We start from the raw sequence: 12,889 nt of genomic DNA on the forward strand, positions 1-12,889 counted from the left end.
CATTTTGAAGCAAAATGACCTTGAGTTGTCCACCCTCATTGTTTTCTACAGACTGCTGTTCTCGTGGTGTTATGCCCTTAAAATCTCTGGTGGTTCTGCTCTCTGGCAAAATCAGAAAGATTTGGCCCTCCATGTAGATAGCAGCCTGAGAAAGCTTTGGAAATATTAATCATTTCTCTCTATAGCCGTCCAGCTGGCAGATCTACTTATTAGGACTCCTGATGTGAAGATTCAAGGCTCCCTGTGAACCCGGGCCATGCTCCTGCACTATCCTAGCCCCCTAAATCACGGTGGTCACACTGCCCCAGCTATATAGGGAAGCTGGTTCCTTTCATCCCAAATTGCATGCATGAAAATGGCCCAAGTACTCAGATCTGTGGTGTCACATGTCTGCTCCATCTTCAAGCCTCATACTATCCTGACTTTCACCCCCCCCCCTTTTCCATTTAATGCAGGAATCTTAAAAACATAACAAAGCTGATTTTAAATTTGTTCTGAGCAAAAGGAGGCTGAAACAAAACCCTGAAGAGCTGAATCGTTGCTGAGCACACTCCCTGCTGAATCAGGACTGCCTGGCCACTCTTGCTTTCCCATCACCTCTTGCTAATAGTGTTAGCTATCAGACACCTTCTTAAATTTCAATACACCTCCAGTTTCTTTTCTCTGAAGAAAACACCCATTGATGGAGACAGCTTTTTTCCCTGTGGCCAGATGACACAGGACACAGTGCTGAAAGCTCCAGAGAGCACTGGACTTGACGGGGAGCTGGTTCTTCGTACCATATTTTAACAGACAAACATGCAAGGAAAACAACAAGGACAGTTACCCTGTGTAATGAAAGCTCAGTGATTTAAAAAGCAGCAGTGTGTGCGTGAGGAAGGGAGGCTGGGGGCTGGGCTGGCAGATTTCGCTTGCCAGACCAGGGGTAACAAATAATTATCTTGATCCAATAGACCATGTGAAAGGATATTATTGGGGTATGAAAAAATTCTTTGGGGGGGACAGAATGTATTTTTCTACCCTTTTCCTAAAGCCCTGTTATTTTGCTGTTCTTTGCTTGCATCTGTTAAATGCTGGAATGTCTGCAGGGACGTTTTGAAAAGCTGCACAATGTCAATTAAATTTGCCGAGCAGTATATCTTTTTGGAGTACGTGTGACCTTTTCTGTTTGTCATTTCCTGGGCATCACACCAAGTGATCCTCTTAGGATGCTGGCTTTGTGGAGCAGGCCCACAGCAGCAGGACTGCAGGAACTGCAGGTTTCTGGGACTGCTGCCAACCTCCGGATAATTGCCATCAGCAGGAAAGAGCTAGAAAAGCTTGGCTGAGTCCATCTTTTACAGATAGATTGACCCCTTTCTGCCACTGCAGAATCACAGTCAGAGAGAAACACATATCCAAAAAGAGAGAGAGGGGAGGGAAGGAGGGGAGAGAGGAATGATTACAGCAGGAAAGCCACATCTGAGCTGAACAGGGGAGATTTGGAGGTTACACTCGCTGCTTCACCATCACCAGTAATTTTAACATCTCCTGTTTTAAGACAGATGAATCTGAGAATGAAGCTTAAACGCTTAGTTCTGTTGTAATAAAATCAGTGTTTCCGTGAAAGCAGAGTCAGTGTTCTGAGACGGGGGTAGGAAGGGGGATTCGATACCTTTGTGCGATGCAGCTGCTAGGAAATAGCCGTTTTAACATATATGCAGCAAGCAAAAGTGAGAGAAGAATGAGTGCTGAAAACCACTGCAGGTGTTTGGAAAGGAGACGAGGGGCAGTGAAAGGAAAAAGAAAGAGAAGACTGGGAGACTACCTAACCACAGTTTGATAGCTATACCGAGATGCTTAGAAAAACAGTGAGAGCCACAAATGCATCTCATGAAAGGTGGGTGTGGAAGCAGTGCCTTTAATATCCCCATGTCCAGCAAGTGACTAACGGGGGCAAGCGGTGGTGACGTGGACAGCCAGTGATTTCAGCAGCCGAAACCTCAGATACATCACCTTCTCCACATGCTCTCCCACTTCAGTGCTATTGTAGAGCCCAGCTTTGGTGCTTGGAAATATCCACCCTGACCATGGCGCAGGTGTTCATAAACTCAGCTGGGGATCTTCCAGGTGGGTGTTGGGATTACACCCCAAACCTGAGCGGCCTGCCTTGGCATGTCTCAGTATTGCTGGTTCAGGCAACAGACAAAATCTGGCTTAAATATCAAATCTGCATGAGGCAAATCCAAACTGCGAGGTCAGAATCCAATTCTAACTCCACTAGGAAAACTAAAGAGACAAGGAAGTTAAAGAGAGAGATAAGCAGTTGTCTCTTGACTACACTCATGTGCCCTACATAAGGGGTTGGGGCACTGCAGCTCTGCCTCCTCTTCCTCTCCCAGAGAAGCACCCTTCCACCACTCACTACAGTGCAGTTGTCACACAGAAAAGAGTAAGTTTGAACCACAAAAGTGTATAAAAATAGGTGTGAGCTCCAAACATCAAACATGTCTATCAAAGAAATACTAGTTCCTGGGACAGAATTCTCCCTGGCATGTGTCTAGGTCAGTGCAGTCTCTGTTAATATTAAACCGTTTGATGCTATAAAGGCCACAGCACCCAAATTCATTCACCAGCAATGATTCTTTTTCTCTCCCCTCACCCAGATCTATCTCTCAGTTGTCAACATAAATAATACTTGGGTTACAGTAATGTCCTGTGGCTCCAAACTCGGGGAGCTTCAATGTGTAAGGTGCTAAGCAAACATATATGAAGGCATAGTTCTGTCAAATGTTATCCAGGTCATATAATCCGTAGCTATATTCCCTCCTGCAGAGAACACACTTAGCTTGGCAAATGCCAGGCCAGCTTCTGTACGTGGCACTCAGTGTCATGAGTGACATCTCGCAGATGACACGTTATTGGTAGAGCAGGTGCTGGTAGTGAGGACTAGATTTAAAAAGCACAGGTCTAAAAATGTCTTTGCAAAGCACTGTGCTTATCAGGTCTCAGTCATTTCCAGGACAGATTTGATTCTTTGACGAGACCTTTCTCCCCTTCCTCCACTTTTAACAAACTCTCACCAGAATGAGAAAGCCGAGGGGTGCTTTACCTGGATCAGCAGCAGAAAAGACACACAATCTGGGATACGAAATCCACATCATTCACAGCAAAGAAGATGTGCATGTCAGAGGAGGTTCTGGAGCCATACATTAGAGGGTATTTTTAGGGAAAACTAGGTAAATTCTCTTTATGTTTATTATTGCAGCAGCTTCTATTTGTCATAGTGCAAACCTGCCTCCCTCAGACCCCCACAGTTATTGTGGGCAAGGGCAGATGAACACATCACCATGGACTAAGCAATAATGTGGATTTTCAGCTTTCATCTACTCTGTAGTAACCATGTCTGTATGTACCCTAATCCTGAGGTAAAGGTGAGATAACCCACCCTGGGACTGGCACAGGTAAGAGCACTTACATGATGCTCTCCGTAGAGCAGCTTACATGCAGCAGGTTCACAGCCCAGGTTACCTTGTCTGTCTTTGTCTGGTCACATTTTCACTCGTACATCTCCAACGCTGTTCAGCAGTTTGCCACTCTGGGCCTGCTTCTGAGAGCCAGAGGGTAGTTTAAGGTTGTCCAAAAGATGCCCAGCCACCAGTGCACCAGCTGTAATGGCTGGGAATTGATGGTTGCCCTTAAAAACGCACTTCTGTGTGAGGATCGTTTCAAGTATTAAGCTCCAACACCACATTTGGAGGTTAGGTATGGGTTTACGTGGAGGACATCTGAGTCAAGGCAGAAAAGCACTTAAGGCCTTTTCCTTTGTGCCTAGGATTTAAGCTTGGGCCTGGCACTGTTTTGGGGTTTTTTTTTGTTTTTTGGGGGTTTTTTGTGGAGGCAGCCCCTATTTGATCCATCTGTGGACATCTGCTGGGGGAAGAAAAGGTGATGAGATGCTGGTCTGGCTGCTGGCCACAAAAACTCATGCTGTCTTCTCAAGTTGACTTGAAAAGCATTGCCAGACCTCAGCTTATATATGTTATAGGATTCCTCTTTCCACATGCTGCCTAGACTAATCCTAGTCTGAGTGTGGTCCCTGGTAAATGCAGGGGAGCAAACTTGAAATATAAACTGGAAACACACTTGTTTGTTCCTCGGAAATTGGAATTGAATTGGAATTTTCTTTAATAAATGTGTGTTAAGAAACTATATATTGTGGCTGGAGGAGCTGTCAGCGTCAACAAAGTCATCCACTCCTGTGGGCAACATCTACAGAGGAAAAAAAACCTCCATGTATTTTGTTTGGTTTCCATTTGCCACCCCCATTTGCAGCTGAGGCATGCGACTGCTTTGAATAGCCTCACTTAAGTCACGAGGACTTTGCAAAAGCAGCCCAGCTCCTTAGAATGAAATAAAAAATGTCTCTCAAGCAAATCCCCCAACCCTGTTAGCTACCTGGCTAGTGAAAGGCTGCCCATGTGCCAGTTATGAAATGCTGATATAAACCCCACAGCTCATACAGGATCCTCGGGATGGGTTTGATTAAGGGCTAGTGCATCTTTATGAGAGTCAACTGAACACAGATGTTTTCGTTTTTCTGCGCTCTCAAAGGAAAGCGTCTCTCTCCTCCCTCTTCTTTCTGCCTCCTCCAGTCTTCGGTTACATTCTGTTATATTATATATATTACGTCTGTTTTTGTTTTTATCTCATCCTTATTTTTATTTGTGTGCATATTAAAAGTAGCCTGCTGTAGGGTCCTAAACTGGATGGAGAAAAAAAGAGAGGAAATGCCAACACATCAGCCCATAAATGGCCAAGCCGGTTACAAACACACTCATAAAAAAAATTTCTCTCAGAAAACTTCCCTGCTCAGTGGAAATCCAAGGCTCACCCACCTAAGTCCTTCATCAAAGCAATGCAGTTTGCACTATGTTAACAAATTCAGGTTGTACCAGGCCAAGAAAGAGAAAAAAGAAAAAGCAGAGCCCTTTGGAAAAAGTGCCCTGCTAGGATCTCTCTTAGCTTCTCTCAACGATGGCTCATCTGGAGACACTTCCATCACAGCGTGCTGCACCAAGGAAGTGGGGAGCAGAGTCTGTCCAGGGATGAGGAAAACTCAGCTGGGAGGATTTTCTTTTTTAAATGTCTTCAGGGAAAAAATCCCCCCCCCCTCCCTCTGCAATTCTTCAACAGGTTCCTCCCTGCGGGACCATCTAGTGCCACCGCAGCTCCGACAGCTCTGGTTGTCCTCCTGGGTTAGGTGGCAAATATGACATTCTCCCAAGGTTGGTTTCTGCACTCAACCTATCTGAGATACTGAGGTACCCCCGTGATTCTGCTTCAGTGCCCTATGTGCATCTAATTCCCCGCAGTCACTACCGTGGATCCTCCTTGCCTGCTCTTGTAACCGCCACGTCTGGTGTGCCGAGGCACACACTTCATCAGAAATTCTCCTTGGCTTTCACACAGACATCATCTGATTCACTGAAGGGGTGAACTGAAGGATCCTCCTATTGTTTTCACTGTCCTACATCGCCCTGCCTCCTCTCCGCCTTTTGTTAGCACCTCTCACATTTTCAAGTCTAAAACAAGAAAGCTTTGAATTTCTCACACATGGTACAAAAGACGCTCCAAAAACCAACCAAAAAAAGAGGTCTAGATTACTACTGACTTTTGCTCCGTTCAGTTTCAGTTGTTTCATCTGAAGCACCTTTGGGAAACCCAGCAACTGGAAACAGAGTGCCCTGCATCCTGAAAACTGGGTGCCTTGCAGACATACCACGTTGTCAGGTTAAGAGCTGAGGCACCCAACACCACCAGTCAGTTGGGCCAGCTAGACCAGTAGCAATGATGCCCCTGTATCTTCCCTTTCCAGTGTACAGGCCCCCTGTTTGTGCAAACAGCTGCTGTGATGCTGAGCTCCAAGCAGGCGCCAAGCTGTGTGTGTGAACAGAGCATCATATATGTGCTGAGCATATATGAGCATGCATATATGGATCGTGCATGTTTTGAGACAGATACCTAGGAATACAGCACAAGGGTGCTGTGATGAGTTGTTCACTGCTAGTCTGTTCACTGCTGACAGTATGTTATGCCCCTGCTAGAGCTGCTCCTGGAGAGCAAGAAAGAAAATTCACCTCTTCCTAGCTGCCACAGAAAGGGGTAGGTGAAACATTTGGGAAGCAGGAGAGACTGTGCCCTCCCTGAGGAGCTCAGAGCATGTTCAGCTGCAAGAGCCAGGGAGGACAAGGAAGGACTGAACAGGTAGGTCTGTGGTACAAAGGAGAAAGTAGGGTACACCATCAGGCTTCAGAGGTGACGGAGCGAAAGAATCTTGTCCTAGGGTACCGAAGTAATGCCGAGTTTGTCACAGCTGAAGAGGCCACCAGCACCGGCTGGGCTGGGAATGCATCCACATATGACACTTTGTTAGTGATCTCTTTTGTTAGGAAGAAGAATTATTATAAAGAAGAGTTACGAGATGATGACATCCAACACGTGACCTGTTCCCAGCACTATCTCCATCCTGCTCCCCATGCCACCACCTGTGTCTGAAATGGGGATCACGGTTTTGTCACGGCCATTTACTCATGCAAGTTTCCCACAGTTTTGACTCTAAGCAGTAAGTCACCCTTGGATCCCCAGGCACCGATGAGAAGAGACCTGTGGGAGCTCAGGAAACTTTTGATGAGTTTACATTGAATTTCAAGGTTGCAAGGAAACTAGAAATAGAGCAAGTCATTTGTCATTTTTCAGCACAACTGTTGCACATGTGAAATCTCCATTTTTTTTCTTCTGGGTTTTTTTCTTTCTTTTCCCCTTTTAACAGTTGCTAAGACAAATACAAATAAATTATCATTTTCTTCCTCTCTAGAGATCTTGCCTGATTGAGAACTGAAATAACTCATAACGTATTGAAATGTTTGTTGCTTTATCACCCGGTCTGGACTATCTGTGGAGAGCTTACCATATTGTCCTCCATGTCCTCAACTTACCATACTGTCCTCCTCTGCTCACAAAATAAGCAAACAAACAAAAAATGTACCTGCTACCTCTTTCTCCCTTGAATTTCTCAGGAAGTTAGGAGAGGCACATAGTGACCTGCTGCAAAAGTGGGAAATAAATTATTGCCAAAACTGCAGAAGCAAAATATTTCTCATCTAAACATGTTGTTTTTTATTTTGTATGTCTTGGCAGCCTAACCCTCTGAAAACACCCCCCTGAATTCTCTGCGCTTCAACAGAGCAACTCAAGGATAAACCTTCCACTAAATCCTATGTGACTGAAGCTATAGGAGCCTGACTGTGAGTAAAAACATTTTAAATGTGATTGCTATACCTGTTAGTAACCAAAGAGCCCTTTTGGAGAAAATACTTTCCTTGTAAACATCTGAATCCAATCATCTAAATCTGGGAGCCCACATCTCTGTAATATCCAAGCTTTCACATCCCTATGTGCTCCGTCCCCTGCCTCAAAAGAAAAGAGTTTACCCTGTCCATCTATCATTTAAATGGTAATGAGTTAAATGAATTCCACCTCACTTCTGAGATTCAGAGCAAGCTTGGGTTTATTTATTCATTTAAAGACACGGGAACAAGTTTGACATTGCTGAACATGTCCCAGATTTATGGAAAATAGAACTGTACTAATCTACTGCGTTTATTAGCTTTTCTGTCGGATGCCTCCATGAGTATCCAGAGATGTGAGTTTGCCCTGCAGTTCTGTTCTGACTGGAACAGCATCTCCTGAAATGTAAATGTTATCTTAAGGTCATATGCTGATGAAAACCACTGTTTTGCCAAACTCTAATTTCTTGGTCATTTGACAAAGCAGCTGCTGTGCAGTTATATGGCACAAAGAAAGCTATTAAAGATGGATGAGTTACATGTTTGATTTGGCATATATTATACTGCTTCCAGAGATAAAAATTAAGATAGACTATTATTTTTCCCGGTTTAACTGAATAAATAAATGACCTCTCACTAATACATACACAGGAATGATACTTCTAAATGAAATTGTTCATCTACACCTTACATTCCTCTGAGTGTTTCTGTGCACGCATTTTAAAGGAACAAGGCAAATATCTTAATGTCAGATATAATTAATTTGCAGCATCATAGATTAGTATTGCGAATAAATTCCTGATTTGGAGGAAAATGCAGAGATTAGACAATTGCGTGTGTCATGTGACAGAAAGCTCTGCAGCTGGTGTACATTAATGAGAATAAAAATTACAAGGTTTAGGTAATCAACAGCTGGTGTCAGCTGGTACAGTACCACATCAGTGCCTCCGAGGTCTGTGAAGATTGTTTTTGACCATCTGGAGGGTATCTAGCGTTGGCCAATGTCAGAAGGATGAGGCTGGAGGCTTCGGCTGCTGCTTTGGCAAACTAGGGGAGCTGCGGCCATCCGCACAAGTACAAGTGAGGAGCACACAGCGCGGCTTCAAGAAACGCTGTATTTGGACAGGTTTTGGGGGGCGATGTTGTCATATCTAGTCATTCAAGGGATTTTGAGTGCGTGAGAACGCACTGACAGGGGAGTCATGCTGCAGCGGTGTAAGTTATGCGTTGCACTAAGCTCAGTGTCCAGGGAGAGCTGGAAGACCACGTTGGGGTTGCAGCAGCGTCTGGTCTCCACTTTTAGGCTCTGAGACATTGGTTCTGGAAACAGAGATGTTTCTTCCCAGCTGAGCTTTTGGGGATGCTCGGAGCAGGAGGTGTTGCTCTGCCCACTGACTGACTTCTTGCGAGGAGAAATCACGATTATTCTCAGAAAAAAAAAATAGCAGTGTTTTTCATGTTAAAAAGTGCTTTAGCTCAGGAGTGCTTTTAGTATTTTGTAACGGAGAATTAAGAAACCTGGAGTTTGGGATTTCTGTGGCCTCTTCCCCCCCCCTCCCTTTTTATACAGGAGATCGAGATAATTTCCAAGTGAGCATTTTGGATAGGAATTTACTTGGGCAGTGTATTGCAGCATTCATTTATACATTAACCCTTCCACAGCCAAGAAAATAGGAAAAATGTCCCAGTGAGAAATGAATACGAGTAATAAAGCACTTGTGTTCAGATCATAAACCTAATGAAAAAATGAGACTCCTTAATAGTTCAGACTACCAAAGACACATTTCTCTAATAATTTCTCTAGTGGGATGACAAGGAATCTTCCTCTCCTATTTACTGATAACTTGGACAGGTCACATCACAAAATTTGATTCCAAGATTGAGATCTGGAATCAAACAGACCTTCTGGATAAATTTTAGAGAGGAGATAAATATGAATGTGAAGCATCTCATACCCAGTGATTGCACCGCTCATTTCAAGGGAGTGTGGTCCAACCCACCCACTGCTGAGAAGGAAGGATTTCCCTTTACAGCCTGTGCGACAAATGCAGGACTTCTCTGCTGGGCATCACGTGGGTCTTCATTCAGTCTGAAGAGGGGGAAGCGTTGAGAAACTTGGTGCTGTTTGTTTGTGGCTTTGCTGTTAGTCTACTAAGAGACCTTGGAAAGAGCATACTAACTCACTCTGTGCCTCAGTTTCCTAAAACAGCAATGTTTACCTTCTTCATAACACACTTCTTGCTTACTAATGAAAGCTATGCATTAGGATCTGTATCTTATAGCCCCAACTCTAAGCCCATTGGGTTATCTGAGGCCTGACCCATTGCATCTCTAAGGAATGGGAAGAGCCTCACGCTGTATTGCCCGTGCGCATTGCCTGGCACAGTGGCTCTTTATCGCAGCGGAGACCTCTACCACAGCAATGGCATATTGCAGTTTGTGCCTCTCTTCTTACAAAATTCAATTCGCATACTGAGGTTTTCTGCTCTTGCAATTTACTTGTTTGAATTAGCTAAGACACCACCCTATGGCACATAATTCTTGTGAAACTTGTTAGCTCTCCTTAAAATAAGTAAATAAATAAATAAGTAGGCTGGAATTCATTACTGAAATCGAGTAACAGCCCAGCAGAAAATTCAACAATAAAACAACTATGTCGTAAAACATCAATATTTGCAATAAACCATGAGCTGAGAGGAGGCATGGTAAAATAGCTTCTTCCACTCATGGAATACAGTTTCCTCATGATAAAAACACAGCGAGACACAAACCGAGCTAAAAGGGAATTACTGGTGCTGCAAGGTACCTGCAGAAACTCACTCAACCACAGCACCTTGTTCTTGCTTAATATAATTCCTCTTTGAGCAGAGCACATTCCTTCCCCAGAGCTCAAGGCAAGGGAAGGAGAGAGCATAAAAGGAACAGAGTAATGCAATAAGGCTTATGTGCATCTATTCTGTGTACAAAGGCTTTATGCCACACTTGTGGTCCCAAAACATCCACTTAACATCCAGCTGAAATTTAGGTGTGAAAAATGAATGATATGGCACTCCTCGTCCTGGCAGCTTGGATCTAATAGCTCTGCTCTAGTATTTGCACTCTGCTTATGTCTTCATTGCTGTATAAAGTTCTGCTCTTCACTGTCCCTAAGATTCAGGGATTTTTAGGCCAAAGGATGATGTCTCTGAGATCGCCTATGTCACAGATTATTGTTTCCCCCAATTGCTTCCAGAATTGAACCCAGTAATTGATGGGCAATAAAAATTGACTGCCAGAGAGACACCCAGCCTTGATTTGCGGGAATCGGGAAATAGAGCACCCACTGCTTTCCTCAACAGTGTGTTCTCATTGTTAAACCCCTGGAGCAAAAAGTTAATCTTATTCTAAATTATACTGGTCCTTCTTGTGCCTTCCTCTGACTGATTACAGAGCCCTTTTCCAGCCAGGCTTTTCTCCCCACACAAGTATTTCAGCAGTAGTCAAGTCACCTCTCCATCTTCTCTTTGCCCAAGTGAGCAGGCTGAGCATGAAACATCTCTCATTCCCAGGAATTTTCTCCTGTCCTTGTCTGGCTCTTCTCTGCAGTTTTTCCAGTGCTTCTACATCCTACAAAGAAAGCAAACGGAGATGCAGCATTACCATTTCAGACATCCTGATTTTGTATGCAGGTGCAGAGCTGCAATCAGATCCTATTCAAACGGGAATATGCTTATAGGCAAGACCTGTGACCTTTACCGTTTAAGGCCTTGAAATGCAGTATATGGAATATATAGAGAGCACATACAGCATATAGAGAGAGACAGAAATACATATCAGTCTAGACGTATCTCAGATCTGTAGAATAACAGCCATAGAAGAAATAATTCTGTAGCAGTGTAGGTTATGCCTTGACATAAGTTTAGCTGATTAATGCCAGGAAAAGAAAAATAGCAGGAAAGAAGTCAGAAGCAGGACGTGTCAGAAGGGAAAAATGAGTCAGGGTTTTCCATAAGCAGGGAGACTAATAACAAATTAGGTAGATCTGCTTGCCTTTTCTAAGCTAGGGCAGTTCTAAATAAATGTTAATCTCTTAATAGAGACCTCCTGCCCTGGACTCGTGTTCATGCAGAGGTTTCTGTCCCTTCCAAGAGCTTCGCTGAATATTTGGTCTCTGGATCATAGGCAACTTAGGTAAAACTTAGTCCCTAGAAGGCTGGGCTCTTTAGTATCACCTATAGCATAGACTTCAAACCAGTGTAAATTGTGTCATCTGTAGCCTATAAGCAATATCATTCACACACATACATTTAGGAATTCCTAAATTCTCAAACATGACATCATGTCATGTTTATGTCATGTCCTTTGTTCACTGACTCTATCATTAAATCAAGATTTTAATTAAAATACATTGAAATATATTGCTATAAGGCCTGAGCTTCTTTCAGGTGAGCTCCTTCGTTCTCGTGTTTCTCAGCTCTGTTTTGGGGAACAAGCTTCACAAGACACAGTGATGTTTACTGGCTACTCCTGATGATAGGGGGTAAAAACTCCCTCTGCGACCAAGGCCAGTCAGCCTCTGTGGTCACCTCCCTCCTGCCATTCGCAGTAGTCCATCTGTCCACTCAGGGGTTGCGACGTGTCCTGGAATGAATAGGGACACGATATGTGATGGGTAAGGGTATGCATTTGGTGTTCCTGCGTGGATGACACTGCATTTGACTATATTAAAACATGCTTTGCCGGAATAAGCCAAGCTTCACATGTGATCTAGGTTATGCTGTACCTACAGTTATTTATACCTCTACCAATCTTTATCTGCTGCAAATTCTATCAGCAGCTACTTTATATCTAATTCAAGGTCACTCATGAAAACATCCTATAGCCCTAAGCATAGGACTGATTCTGTGGAGATGCTGTTAAAAATGCCCCGAGTTAACGATGATTTATCTGAATTTTCAGACCTCTCATTTACTCTTTATCATCCTCTATGGCTTTTTCCCTTCCCTTCCCTTCCCTTCCCTTCCCTTCCATTTCTGTTTGAAAATTAAGACCTTGATATCCGACAATGTTCTCTTCCATATCAGCTTTCTGGCAACTCTGTTAGCAGTGGTGGGTTCTTATCCATGAGAAAGCATGTGATTATATAGAGCCACAATGTAAATTGGAAGGCAGAAGCCATTTTCCTGTGTTCTGGCATGAATACAGTTCATGAAAATAAAATGTAAATATACATATACACAAGACAATTATTAAATACTTGTTGGTTTCTTTTTGGATATACAGTACAGATAGGTTTGGGGTGTATGCTTGTTTTATTTTTTGGTGCTGTTCCTAAATAAACAAATTGGTTCCGGCTGTGTGTTTTGTTTTAGCAGTGTGAGTTAAAACACATCCAAAATGTTTCAGTAGAGTAAAAAGATTTAACTTTCCATTAAAAAAATAACCCCAAACAACAACCCACAGAACTATAGAAACAGCTGAGCATTTCAGCCATTGCCCAGATAGGATGTTAGAATTTGGCTATCAACCTAATCTGTTTAATATGGTTTGGTTTTATGAGGTAAGTCATGGTGGTTAATGTT

The 12,889-nt window shown here is 43.4% G+C and overlaps 1 protein-coding gene across 1 annotated transcript in view; it reads left to right on the plus strand.

The window, feature by feature from the left end:
• The window catches only part of LOC112994496 (urea transporter 2-like), a 320,633-nt gene that overhangs the window by 166,933 nt on the left and 140,811 nt on the right, over positions 1 to 12,889 (plus strand). The window contains exon 4 of the mRNA XM_064502569.1: positions 7,180 to 7,286. The gene's annotated coding sequence lies outside the window, so the exon portion shown is untranslated. The remainder of the gene's footprint in view (positions 1 to 7,179; positions 7,287 to 12,889) is intronic.

The sequence above is a fragment of the Dromaius novaehollandiae genome, chromosome Z, assembly GCF_036370855.1.
Source record: "Dromaius novaehollandiae isolate bDroNov1 chromosome Z, bDroNov1.hap1, whole genome shotgun sequence".
Classification (NCBI taxonomy): domain Eukaryota; kingdom Metazoa; phylum Chordata; class Aves; order Casuariiformes; family Dromaiidae; genus Dromaius; species Dromaius novaehollandiae.